This window comes from Neltuma alba, unplaced genomic scaffold (assembly GCF_004799145.2).
Source record: "Neltuma alba isolate B1F8T4 unplaced genomic scaffold, ASM479914v2 tig00013817_pilon, whole genome shotgun sequence".
Taxonomy (NCBI): domain Eukaryota; kingdom Viridiplantae; phylum Streptophyta; class Magnoliopsida; order Fabales; family Fabaceae; genus Neltuma; species Neltuma alba.
In genome coordinates, this window is record NW_021637926.1 from 1 (window position 1) to 14,767 (window position 14,767).

Genomic DNA, 14,767 nt, shown 5'->3' on the forward strand with positions numbered 1-14,767 from the left:
CCCTAATCAAATGTTTTTGGCAACTTTAGGTTTCTCATTAAGGATCGCTGGGGGATATTATTTTAGACCATGCTTAAGCCAGTAAAGCTTACATGATAAGCTCTTCTCACAGTAGTGCTTATGTATAGTGGAACCTGGCTTGTAGTCATTATATAAAGTTCATAGTTGAAATGCTATGTACTTTGTTGTTACCTCCTTCATAATTTCTCTTGATAAATTCTGATACTTTTATAATGTAGGCAGCAAGCTACACAGATCCTGGTGAAGCAGTGCTGCCATTGCTGGAGAGGCATATAAACTATGGTTGGACATGAAAACCGAACAGATGATATAACAATTATCATAGTTCAGATCAAAGGCCTATCTAATGTATGGATTACTTGAACAATTCAAGGGCTTCTTTTAATTTTAATGTTTTTATTCTTGCATATAGGTTTTTATGAATATGTTAAATAAATCTTGTATGCCCATCAATATTTTTGACCACCTAAGAAAATACAGATGGCAAGAAAACGACTTTTTATTGTGAAAATTCTCCTGGGTCGGTATTCTAAGCTAGTAATTTGCTATCGTGCATTTATTGTATATTGTATGCCCACTAATATTTGTTTTGATCATTTAGGCAGGTACGTCTGGAGTTGGAGTAGATAATATTAATGTTAGTACGGCAACGCGGGCAAGGAGAGGAACTTCTGAAGTATCTACTACCACTTCATCGGATGTTTATTGTTCTGTGAGGAGTGAGCTCTCTGATCAACAGTGCTGTCAGAACGTAGTTTCAATGAGAAGCCCAGCTATAATTGTCCCATCTCCATCATGCCAAAGACCGGTTGAAGAGGTTAGTGCCTTTTTTTGTTTTTTTTGGTGTCTTCTGATTATGATCCCTAGTATAAGTGTCGGTGACCACTTCAGTTCAAAACTTAGATTGGTTGAGTAAGGGCTCAGAACTAGTTTATTACAATATCCCCAACACTAAGTCCTTCCCTTTCCATTTACAGTGATTGAAGAGAGGCTTTATGGAAGCTTCATCAAGTTTTGTTGTGTAATTTCTCCCACGTGGTAGGTTTCTTCATTCTGTTTTACTCTTTTGAATTACTGTTGTATATTTACTGGCTCCATATGAGTCATATTGCAAGTTTCAAATGGTGGCTTGATTCTTCCATTGACTCAAATATAGGTATTAGAGCTGCTATGCTGTCAAAAGTGATCTTGCCTCTTTTGAAGACCATTTCTACTTGTAATACGATCCATTCATTTCCAAGAATAAAAAGTTATATGAATGGCTTATCTTATGTAAGCTTCAGTTTTAATTCAATATATTTGTTGCCTTTTACCAAGAAAAATGCTGACTCTATTTTTATTTTTTAGGCAACTGAAGGTTCCTGCTTTGAGGAGCATATCTTAGGCAGCTGAAGGCTTCCATTTTGGAATGTAGAAAGCTGAACTGGTCAATGTTAATTTTCTTCTAATTCAGATTATAGAACCACATGAGAAGCACACAAAGCCAGTTTCCTGGGATGGCTCTGCCCCTCCAGATTTTAACATTGAGAGGGAACCTAAAGACAATTCGGGATTAAGGAGGAAGGGTCAGATCAAGGTAAAGAATTTGACATGTTTCATATTGAGTTCTCCAATGAAAATATTAAATCCAAGTCCTCTTTTGGCGAAAAAAATGATTCACGTGATGCTGAGCTGTAATAATATTTACTTGGGATGTTTTCATTGGAGGACTTGATAACAAAACATGTAGAAATTGCTTAGAGATTTTCCGGGAAAAGGAACTTATGCAGCACACTGGGTGCTTACAAACTGAGGAAACTCAAACACACAAGGTGGCAAACTGGGTCGGCAGAACTGCCTTTTTTTAGCATCCAAAGCAGATCCATGTTCTCTCAGTGCAGATGCTGGATCGGCTCCATTGTTGTGTGAATCAGAACAATATCTGCGTTTTTTATTTGCATTGCAAGATCAATTCCATGTAAAATGCCGAATTATTAATTTTCCTTTCCTTGGGTAGGTGAAGGAATCAAGTTTTCAATCCAACACATTTTGGATATTTTTTTTCCACGTCTCTCTACTAGATTCATTGATGCCTTGTGGCCTTCCAAAATGTTGAATTCTCAGTGTTGACAATAAATAAGTTCTTTTACATTATCAGTTTGTTAAACGGGATTAAAAAAATTACTTGTAATAGTATAGAAGCAGTAATGGAATTAATCTCTCTCTCTCTCTCTCTCTCCACAAATCTGTGCAGCTCTGAAATGCCTTGTTAAATGAATCATCATCAATACATCTGACAAAATTATACTTGTCACCTGTGTATATTGCGGTTATTTCGAAAAGTCCGCTCCAATTTGCATATAATCAATGATTTATAGATACGCATAATCTCAGCGAAGCGATGAAACTAGATCAGTGGATATCAAACAAGCGTCGTCTCATATGATTTAATTAGTCGCTTCAACTAATGATTTGACAGTTGAATTAGTGATTCGTTGATCCAATTCTTGCTTCATTTCCCGCATAAGATTAGCGAGCATTTACCTTGGCTTCGTATTTTAACTCCTTTGGAGTTTTCATTCTCGTACAAGCTACAAACCTTGGCTCCCCAACCCAGGAGTAGCCATGGATTCTGAATGCCGTATGCTGCTTATTTTGGCACACTTCACAAAGCAGCTAAACAAAATGATTTTATACTGATCAAGACAAAACCCTTGTCACCTACTTACCATATATACTGGAAAATCACTTTTAAAAAACTAATCCAAACACTACTAAATTCATCTAAATTCAGGTTTATGTCGATCAAGAATTAGTGGTTATCATTTGTATTATAGTTGCATTTTCTACATGAGTTGAGACAGACAGGAGGGTAGATAAACATGATATTCTCATTTTCTGGACAAAACTGCCTAAAAACACGCTTTGGGTTAACATATATTCTTATCCTCCCTCTTTTTTTTCTTCTTTTGACGCAATTCCCTCTATATTTGTTCCAGCGTAATGTAAAATACAAGCATCACAAAATCATTAAGCAGATCAGAAGTACAGAGAAAGCTTCTCATCTATGACATTCTGCAGCAAATTGCACTGCTCCAGTAGTCTGCTTACTTCTCAGCTTCGCTGTTTGCTTTGCCATTTGTTAGGACTTCACTTCTAGCATTGTCTAATCCATGTGAGGAAACTGTGTTATCAACGCTGGGCAGTTCATCCATTGCAGAATCCCTCAAATCACCTGGGCTAACAGTTTCATTCATCACATCATCTGTGTTCTGTGAAAGTTGAAGAGGCCTTGATTGACTCTTCATGAGGATAGGAGAGCCACATCCAACTTCAATTATCTCATCCAAAGACGCACTTTGATAAAATAATGAAGGCGAATTAGCTTCAAAGTTCACATCCATATCTGAACTCGGAGGAGAAACGCGAGTCTGTTCTGATATGTAAGCTGAAGAGACTTCGCCACTGGATAAACTCATCAATCTCCAATTGAAGATTCGACGGAAGATCATGGTCCACTGCGGAACTATATGGTAATTTGAGCCGCAAAGCTCGAGTCTAGCACATGACTGCAGCATGACATGTGCCTCTTTTGTTGCCAATGGGACTCCCATGATCTTACTAGTATCGGTCAGGTAATGAATCAAGCTACTTTCAAGCCTTAACCTGAGGTTCTCAATGTCATGTTTTGCTTTAGAGCCAACGGCCAACCAGGATAGATCATCACCAAACGAGGGGAGCTTGCAATCTTGGAAAGCCCTGATGATTTGTCCTATTTTTGGATTGGAGCTCCAACCTGATGGTGGCAAGTAGTTTTTCAGCAATATATCCTCATAACTAGACTGGTCAAGCATACCAATCTCAGGACACGCCAACCAGCAGGATTTGCATTAGCAGCAGCAACAATCTCCTGTAATGATCGATCTAAAGCTTCATTGAACACTGAGATACAGTCAGTAGGACCCAACCTCGAGTTATTGGAGCTACACAGTACCCTCAACAAGGAACTATGATAGGTATGAACAAGTTCTCGCACTCTCACATACTGTAGGGCGGGCTGCAAGGGTGACTCTCCTGCCAGCCACTCCAGCCCCTCTCTTAATCGTCTGTCACTGAAAAATCCACCCAAGTGTTCTATCTGTTGATTCTCAATAGGGAAGACAAGCAGAAAGCCACTAACGCGGGATTTATCAATATCATCAAGGCCCAGTTCATTAATTATAACAGGAGAAAATCCTTTATCATATGAACCACATAAGATCAGAAGGGGTAAGTGAGCACCAGTGGGAATTGACGTGAGAATATTATGGAGTTGAACTCTTTGAAGTTTCCATGGGATGCTCTCAGATACAAGAATAAAACTGCACTTGCCCCAGATACTGTTTCATCATCTCCAACACAGAAAGATGTGTCCCTAATTACAGAGAAGCAGCAAATAGGATCAGCACCACATTGCCCAGGAACCCATTTCTTCCCATATTGTCAGGCCAGGCGAAGAAATAACCACATCCTCGTCACAGGAAGGCATGAGCTTTGAGATCAACCACGAGCCTGCTGCACCCATTTTAAGTCCTTTGTCCGCCTGAGAACAGAGGATAATTTTCCAGCACAAACATTTGACACCTGAGTTTCTTCTTCTTCGTAGTATGTCACCGCCATTTCTGAAATATTAAGTCTTGCCCAGGACTTTTCCTGCTTTTCGTATCTCTCTCTCACGGCTTCATCAACGTCAAACTTGTCAAAGTTGCTTGGTTGCTACATAGAGAGTAAAAAAGATAAGGAAGTCAGTACATTATACTAAGTTAAGGATCGGTAAAGGTCTTGATAGTTATGTAAAAGTATATATATACACAAACATAAATTGGAGCAAAAATAAAGAGGGGAAAAGTGCCAATAAAGGGGTCACTAAATCATAATCAGCCCTACAAGAAAACTCTCACTAACCCTGCAGCTAATGTAAAAAGAAAATGCACAGCAGAATTGGTTTAAATTCACGCTTAGCAATCTTACACCAATGTAATGTCGTATAGGTGGTCCCAGTGACAACGACTCCAATGCAGCATTTGCTGCAAATTCCTTTGTTCACGTAGCATCCTCAACTTTGACGTCCGTCTCTTCCATAACCTGACAGGGTAGACATATAAAATAGATTGACTTCAAACAAGTAACAAACATAACAAATGCAAGTTAGGTAACAAAAAAAGGCAACAAAACAAGGCTAGAAAACCTTAAGAATAGCTTGAGCTTAGCTGCAGAAATTTCTTCATCTAGATCATTTTCTTCAGCTTCGTCAATTTCATCTTCGTTTACTTGGTTAACGAGTAGAGGTTCATCTTGAGATGCACCTTGGGGCACAGTATCAGCCACAGAAAATGAAAGCCATATCCTCTTGAGCTTTCTGATGGAGACAGTTTTGTCACACTCTCAAGGAGCCTTCCATCCAGCTCTGAATGAAAGATTCTCTTAGGAGAGCTTGTGAATATAGCATCAGAGTTAGTACGCTTAGTAAGTACAGATCTGGTTGGCTGTGGTTCAGGTATACCACGATTAAAGAAGCCAATTGGTGACGAAAAAGGCATAGTAAAACTATGATCAGTTTCACTATGTTCAACTGCAATCGGCATTTCCTGAAATTTCCTTCCAGATCTACCATCCTTTGGGGACAAAATAGCTTCAGAGTCGGCCATTTCTTCATCAACCTTCTCAATTGAACTAACTTCTTTGACAGATTGTTGCTCATTCTCATACTTCTTCTGTATCTGGATCTTGTTTGTTGTCTCAACAGGTGGCAATACAACTTGATCTGAGGGTGAAACATCTTCTATTATCGTTTCTGACCTTTTCTTGTGAACTAGTTTGGAACACTTGGTGGGATAATCATTATCAATATTGAGAAATGGCCCTTCCCTCACCATATATGGTTCTTCAAATGTTTTCACCAAGAACCCATGATACTCTAGCAGGCCGTCTATGTCCTCATCCTATGTTTGGTGACAAATCCACATGTAAGACGACGTCGGGAAATCCTTCCACCCAATGCCCTCCTCAAGACAAAAGGAAAGAATGAAGAGAAAAAGCATTTCTCCAAGTCAAAGCAAGAAAATTACCTCCATAGCAAGCCAGTTAGCAACATGCGAAACAGGGAGACCTTGGTTATTTTGCAAACCAGCATGTAAAGAACCAAGTGCCTGGGTACGCAACTGGTGAAGATGACAAAGCATATAAAAAAATGAGTTTGATTCACCATAAGAGAAAATTAAATAACAGTTATTTAGACAATGCAAAAGGTGAAATCAATGAACTTAACTGGGTTTTTTTGTTGCTTTTTTTTTTGGGGGGGTGTTCATGCTTAGTATTTCTTTTGGTAATTAAGTATAGTTTGTTTTTCATGCATCAAATGATTAATTTCATAGAGCAAATAAACCATATACGTCTCATCCTAGAAAAAGAAAATGCACTAGCTTGCCTTCAATTAAGTAGCACTTTCCAAGAGCACCTGTATGTATTCATCCACTTAAGTTAGGGAAGTGCATGCAGAGTCTACAAATATTACCCTAGGTTCATGGTTTGTTTTGAGCCCCATAACACATTATGCAATTCACTAAACACAAAAAGTAACAATGATACATACCTTTGCAAAGTGAGCATGCATTAGACACGCTTGAAGATAACTTGCCTTTCTAGCAAGCCGAAAGAAGGCAATAAAATTACCAGTTCGGCAAGCCCTGCACAGGCAAAGGAAAAATAATGATCAGACTGGAAACATAATAGCCAAAGTAAATTAACTTCGGTGGAAATTACAACCTTGCTACTTTGCGGGCAAACAGAACTTCTGGAGTCTGCCTGGTCTCAGGAGTCATCTTAGCAAGATCAAGAGAGAGTTCTGCCGGTTCAACCTAGCAGAACTAGTTTTCACCAATCTATCTATTATCATATAGAAACCTTAAAGATGATTTACTATACAGATCACTTACTTTATAACCAGGATGCTTGTCCAATTTAAGGAGAGCATAGTAGCCTCGAAACTCCTTCTCTGTTGGCACATTTATTCCCTTCTTTCTGTGATCATCATACATCTGAAACAAGTCTACTGAAGTTTTGTTCATCTGTTCAATGTTCAGGTGAGCATCAAATCCTTCTGAAAAGCCCTCCCCTTTTGTGTATTCACATAATTCATGCATTGCAACTATGTGTAATCTTATCTGAAATCAGAGCAACCAGCAGCTTCATTAATATTTAAAATCAAATATGCTTCATTTATATACCACCTAACAGATGCATTTCTTGACTAAGCTAGCAGAATTTCCAATAAATGAATGCTTTTTGCAGCAGACGTTATCTTAAATTATAAAAACCCATAAGCGCCCCAAGCAGAACTACGTCAAAAGAAGAAACTTCATCACAATTCAGAAAAAAGACCAGGATTTGCACAAGACTTTTTTGGCCAACACAATATTTGCACGTTAGAAGAAAATAATACAAGGTCCAGAATTGGTGCAACAAACAGAGACTCAGGAACAATCTCTGAGACCCCAGAAACACAAAAGCTGTATAGAACCAAGAGGAAAATAAACCTCACCCAGGATGAGGAATCAATTTTGAAGCCAAATCAAACAAATATAAGCATGATTTAGAATAAGTAGCTTAGACTGATAATAGAAGAGTAATTTCATAGTCCACAACTAGCCTCTCCCACAAAATCCATGAGCATTATGTGCTGCTATAATTTGATTGGTCATTTTACAAGATGTGAATGACTTATTCTGTTACTACGCAGTACACCTAATGGATATTGAACCCATGATCTTTAAACTGCAGTCTAACATATTAATTGCCACTAGAACCAAAGACTAATGGACATGTATGCAACAAAAAGGCATTAACATTATTCAAAGAAGAAAGCACCATTTGTTCCAACATAGCTATAGCCCCTTGGTTGAAAATGTGCTGCATCCTCAGGTCCATCCTAATTGCCCTCATCCGGTCCCACAAGAAGTTATACATGCCAAGAAACCTTTCATCATACGGCTGATCTAGCAAATCAAGCAGGTAATCAATTGTTTTCTGAAGAACAGGCATAGGCCGAATCAAGCTTGCTTCCCTCTCTGCTGTCCTATTATACTGCCATGTTTCACCCCATTAATGAATATTATTAAAGAATATTTTATAATAACCTCCCAAAAAGAGCAATGAGTGCTTCATAGAAAATGACAGTTACATGATAATTACCTTCTTAACTGCAAGAACTCTGCTGGTTACATTTCTATCCCCATCCACTCGTTCATACTGATCAAGATCCCCTTTCCTTTCACGCTCTGCCCTCTCTGACTCTGAAAAATGAACAAATAAAAAAAAATAAACATTCCCTTCTTTTCCCCAGAAAATAGTACACTTGTTGGCTTTCGACAAAATGAACTACTCTCTCCAATATGATCTTTCTAACAACAAATTAGAAAAAGACTTTAACAGCATGAAATTTGTTTCATTTGCAGACTGGGTATATGAGATAGAAACTTTTGTGATTAATGGATATACAGTTTCTATTAAAAAAAAAAAAAAGATATCAGATAGAACCAAAAAAGAAGTTCTAACAAATTTTCTTTTAGATTTAAAACCTGAGAAATATACCAGGACACATATCTGGACATAAGCCAATAATTATGTTGGACGTCTTGAGGCCTTCAGAATCAGACAAAGCATGGCCATTAGCAACATTGACAGTTGGTTGTATAGAATGGCCACCATCATATTTTTCCTCTGACAGAGATTGTTCATTTCTACTTGCAGAAGCCTTCCTGTCTGCAGTATCAGAATCACTCTGCTCAGATTTGCCTAGATCCACCTTGAACCGAGCTAAACGCTTTGCCTTGGCTAACATTTCGCTAAAAGAAACAATAAGAATGAAGACCATCAAAGACATAATGTGATGACAAAGAACCTCCATAGTGAAAAACGATGGCACCAATGTACCTAATAACTTACCGTTCAGAATTGTCATTTGAGGAGTTGATTTTTCCTTCAAGAGTTTTATCACTTGAAGATATTCGAGGAGGTGATCTTGTTCTTTTAGGAGTAGAGGAACTGATGGAGCTGTTTAATGCAGCTTCGGAAACTGTAGCAGGTGGTGAAGATTTTTTATAGACTTGTGCGTGAGGGCCACTCCTTATAATGCTAGACGTATTTCCCAAATTAGGAGGAGATGAAGGCCTGAAATGGAAACCAGAGAACAGGTTATCTATATGTACATGCTGTTTTATTCTTTGCAAGTGAGATATAAATAATAATGTATGCTAAAAAGCATTGCAACTCAAGAAAGTCAATCTTATCATTTTCCTTTAAACACCAACTCTCATGAGCTTGATAGTTCTCATAAGGTAGCCACAATGTTCCTGTGTATAAATTCTCTCTCACAAACTATCTTGATAGTTCAGGGCCTTTACGATATATCTGCAACAATTTTTTTAATAATAGCATCTGTGACTTTTAATGAAGCCAATAGAGTCTTCATTGATGTACATTGGTCACATCTAAAAACACATCTGGTAAGGAGGTTTTAACTCAAAAAATTCTTTATACCTCCTCTTTCAGCACAAATGACCTTGTCAGACAACAAGTCCATTTCAATCCAACCTATAGATACTGATAGCACTCCAACATGTAACCAAACGCTTATGAAAGCGCCTTAAATAAATTGAAATTTATTATTCACACCTTCGGATCCGCATATAATTAAATGCTTCCTAGGAATTTACAAGCATGTGAATATTCTTTAGGATTTCATACTGCTATAGGGAATCTAGATTAAAGATCAAATGCACTGGGGTCATAACTCTACATAACTCAGATACATTTAGAACTCTGACAACTTATGCAAGTTATAAATAAGAACCATGTAGGATCACAAAAAATAATGTGATTTACCTCATCAAATCTTTCTGAGCAACAGTATAATTATGCTGCAAAACTTCGTTAGATTTGACTAATGGCAAAGGAGGGGACCTAGTTCTGACTTGATAGCCATTAACTTCACTCACAAAACCCCGAGGATTATGAGAAACAACCTGGGTTGAGACCAAGGATTGGACCTGATGTTCCGGTGAGCTGGTATAACTGCCTGATAGACTGGCCAGGTTACCCAATGTACCGGAAGCTACAGCTGGCCTACATACATAACAAGAATAACTTCAGGAAAAGAACATGGAAGGCATTTAAGACATCCGAGGTAGTAAGAAAGCATTGTCCATGCAAGAAAGCCAGCAAATGGCAGGCAGCCTATATAAGTTTATAAACAACTTGAGACAATATTTAAGTCAACAATAAATAGGACTATCTTTAGACCAATTTAGTACAACATTCCTCCTCAGCGCTTGCATAATTTAGTCTTGTAAAATGAAAGGAGCCTGAAACAAGGGTTTCCCCACTTTTCTTAATAGTTCAGTAAGATGATTCACAAAGAACATAAAACCCTGACATCAGCTTGAACCATGAAAAGGAGTCATTGATAAATGATCTGAGACTAGTAGGCAATATAGGTAGCCAAAGAAACTGATTCTAATCTTTCACTTGCCTTCTAAAAAAAATCCAGCTATTTAGAGTCTATCCTTACATCCTCCATATGAGGCAATAATGCAAAATTCCTGTTTCCCTCTGGCTTATCTAATAATCTTAAGAGATAATCAAACAACTCCTAGACAGTAATAAACTACAATATCCTTGAACAAAATAAACACATAATTCTTCAACATTTTGTCTCACTCTGTAACCCAGTATCATAGGCTGGGGGGACTACCCAAGGGAAGTAAATTGAAAGCTTATAACAGATCTGCAAGTGAGTTGGACAACATGGCCAAGTAGAACAGATAGAAGCATGTCAGAGCCACCTACAGTAAGCATGTTCACGAATTTTCAAAGTTGTTTCAGAGAGGCGAACAATGTTAGAGGAATTGGTAACTGCTGAAGTTCTTGAATCATGATGCAAGTGTCTAGGTGCCTAATTGTGGGTTTTCTTTAGTGTCTACTTTGTTTTTATTCGCAACAAACTGAAGCTTCTATAATCTTCAACTTGAGGGGCAGTGTTATAATAGTGTGATGGGTGGGATAGATATTGGCTGACACATTAGTGAACTGGCCTTGTGTTTATTGTATTGTATTATTCTTCATTTATTATAGGGACCCCACTGTCCGTGGAGAACCCACCCTTAAAAGAAAGATTATCCTTACATACCACACCAGTCAACCCCATATGGTGGCATCTCATACCATCTAGTCCCCATAGTAACTTAGATTTATTAAAATGAATAGACGCACAGGGAACTCACCAAAGTTGATAATTATCCCATTCATCCTGTCTTATCTCCCTTTCTTTCACTCAAAGGAAGATTTCAACAATCATCAACTGAACTCAATGTTTTTCCTAGATCATGCAAATACAATATTGACCAGGGCATTGAGAATTGCCATATTTCAACAGGAGTAATAATGGCAAAACAAGGTTTAACAAGCTATGGAAAGCGAGAGCATTTCAGCATACAGAATAAGTGCTCATGAAGCACAAGCAAAATATTACAGAAGCATCTTTTGACAATTTACTGCACAACGATAGTGCCTAAATACAAGACAAGACTTCAATTTCAACAATACAAGATTTCAATATTAACTTCGTAAATCATATACAAGTGTACACACATAACGACAAAAATACAGTGAATGCAAGGAGATGAAATAGAAAAACCTAAAACTTACTGTTGAAGAGCAACAGAAGGCCGAAAACTCCGAACAGGTTGATAGCCTACAGGTACCAAAGGAGTTGATTGTGATTTCAGATGCAGTGACTGACTATGGCCATCAGTAAGCAAATTTGAGGTGCTGCTGCAATCAGCAAGTAAAGCAGAAGTTAAAGCCTCAAATAAATTAGAAAGGCAAATGAGATAAAGTCATCAACCAAAGTCATTTTTGGGGAACACAAGAGCCAAGAGCTTAAAGTATATGAGCAGCAGACTGTAAGTACAAAATGGCTTGAAGACAATACGACAAACTATCTCCCATCCCAATAATACCCCACATGCCAAATTGTACAGAAAGTAGGCATACAGAGAACAGACCTCAACAGATAATAAACATTAGTGACAATACCTCTTCATCTTTTTTCTTTTCGCATGTATGACAGATTTATACACATACTAATAGCACATTACATGTGTAAAAATTACTTACTACAAGATTCTCCAGATGTCAGGATTACCAAAAGGGAATAGGCAATCAAGCCTGCTTACCTTGAACCACTTACGTCAGTCAAATCAATATAATATAAACTTGAATTCAAGAAATTGTGAAGTGATTAGCATGGTTATTAATATGTTTATTGAAAATACAGGCAATAGTGCATTAGCGTTGGCATTTCAAAACCTGGATTGGTATATTTTCAAGGCCAGTTTAGCACACAGAGGGGAATGGAAACCCTTTCTATTGCATATAAAACAAGATATGTGATGCACGCGAGCACACACAGAGCACCTATCATTTTTGACATTGTTTATCATTGTAATTAGGCGCAGGGATCATTTTCCAATCACATCCTCATTTCCTTTCCCTTTTCATACTTAAGGAACAGCCTATCAGTCTACACAATCGACAACTGAGTTCAGATTTAAATTAAGCAAAAAATTGAAGGAAAAAACCCCAGATACATAATATAGAGAAAAATAATGAAGATAAAATGATCTCACTTTCTCAGAACAGCTTGACCGGGGTACTTGGATGCATCATTGCCTGCATATGGTAAGGGAGGAGATCTGGTTTTTTCTGGGTTTTGAGATCTAGAAACTCTGGCTGTAATGCCAGTGGTGGAATCCCGCGAGGCAGCAAGTGTTGTAATTGCTGCCAGATTTTCAGGAGCAGGGGCATCCAAATCTCTATAAAATAGTTTCTTCCCAGCACTGAAACCAGAAGACTCAGTGGATATTAAAGACAATAAGTACTATCAGCAACGCAACATTTAGTAACAAATTATATCCACTCTAAGAGGATTTGGTCAAAGAAGGAACAAAGAATCGTTCTTTCGGAAAATAAAGCAACTGCTAAGGAAAAAGACCTGATCATATACTATAATACTTGTTAATATATGGACTTCAACTTGAGCTTTCACGACAATGCTTGCAACATACAACAAAGAGTGATCCCTACATAAACCCGTTGCCGGAATCACAATCTCTTGAAGTAAAATGAAATTAGGGAGCTTCTCAGAATCGACATCATGTCAGTACTAAAACGAGAAGTCACGAAACAAAATCCTCAAATTTCCTACTGTGTCCCTATTCAACGTGCAAACTCTATTTCACCGCCTAATGTTTTTCAATAATTCGGGAAGAAGAAAAAAAAGATTCTCGATTTCAACTGGGTTTTCCCACAAACTGACGGAGAATTAGTCGAATCCCAAGATGAAACGGTCTTGAATATTTCAGGAAGACAAGGAAAAAGTAATGGAATTAACGAAATACCTGTGTCTAGGAGGTGACGGCGAAGTGGCATATGGAGAAGCTGGAGTTGCGAGAGAAGAAGACGGCGGACGGAGGAAAGTGTTAGTATGACCAAAGGCTGGTTGTGATTTGGGTGGCACAGAGGGCCCTGATTCCTTCCCAAATCCCGAATACGACATGATACTTCTTCCTTCTCCTTTTCGTCTATCGCATTTGTTCCAAACAAAGAGAGGCTTCTCTGTGAGCCACTCGTCAGGGGGGAGAAACTCCTTCTAATACCCACTTCTTCGTGTTCAGCTCGTATTACTTCGTTCTCTGAATCACAACTAATAATTTACAGACAAAGAAGCCTTTCTCTTGCTTGTTGCCCGCCCATGGCATTCCAGAAGCATATAATCATTCCCCATGCTGCTAGCAAGAATAGCTTACGAGTTAGACCATAATTTCTTTTCTTTGTAAATACAACCTTGGTTTGAAAATTAATAGGTTGAGCTGCAAATTTAGACCTGCAGTTTTTGGCATTCAGCAGTTTTTTTCAGTGTAAATTTATTCCAAAAATTTAATATAGTAACACTGTTGTCCTATTAAAATTATTAATAATCAGTATTACTATTTTTACAGTTAACATTAATTTTTTAATTTTATGTAGTAACATTGTTATGATTTTAAACTTTCGAGATAATTTTATACTTAACAAAAATTTTAAATACTCAGCGTTCCTGAATAAAAATTTTTAGAATAAATTTGCATATTAATTCAAAATTAATTGACAAAAAATTTTTAGAATAATAAATTGCACAAGTAAAATATAAATTACATACAATAAAAGTTGAGTTACATGACACAGGGAACTACTTTGCAAATGAAAAGGATAAATTACTTGCACAAAAAAAATTACTCCTCTGGTGCTAAATATAATACTTTTATACTAGTGTATATAAGAGTCTTATATTTTAGGACTAGAGGAGTAAGTTACAAATAATTCTTAAGAATCATTTGCCAATTAATTTATCAACATGCTCATCTTTTTTTGTCTTTTTGTTTTTCGTAGCCTGGAACATGAATTCGAAGCTTGCAAATTTTCTCATGTGATTTCTCTATATATAGACCGAAACTTACACCAACTAGACTGTAACTAACTTGTACCACCTCTGATCTTTAATATAAAAATTTATTTGATTTTTATTTTAGTCTTAAATATAATATGCTAATTCACTTAGTTTCTCATATTTATCTATTTTTTTTAAAACAGTTCTTATAATAATAGTAGTTCTAGTTAATACACTTGATTA

At 37.3% G+C, this 14,767-nt stretch overlaps 1 long non-coding RNA gene and 1 pseudogene across 1 annotated transcript; one reads left to right on the top strand and one right to left on the bottom strand.

The window, feature by feature from the left end:
• The first annotated feature begins 1,218 nt into the window (after nucleotides 1-1,218).
• LOC114739239 (uncharacterized) lies at nucleotides 1,219-2,154 on the top strand. The gene is made up of 2 exons (XR_003739588.1): nucleotides 1,219-1,293; nucleotides 1,369-2,154. It is a non-coding gene; the product is annotated as an uncharacterized LOC114739239 (long non-coding RNA).
• A 953-nt stretch (nucleotides 2,155-3,107) lies between these two features.
• On the bottom strand, nucleotides 3,108-13,895 carry LOC114739238 (SAC3 family protein B-like; annotated as a pseudogene).
• Between the last annotated feature and the right edge of the window lie 872 nt (nucleotides 13,896-14,767).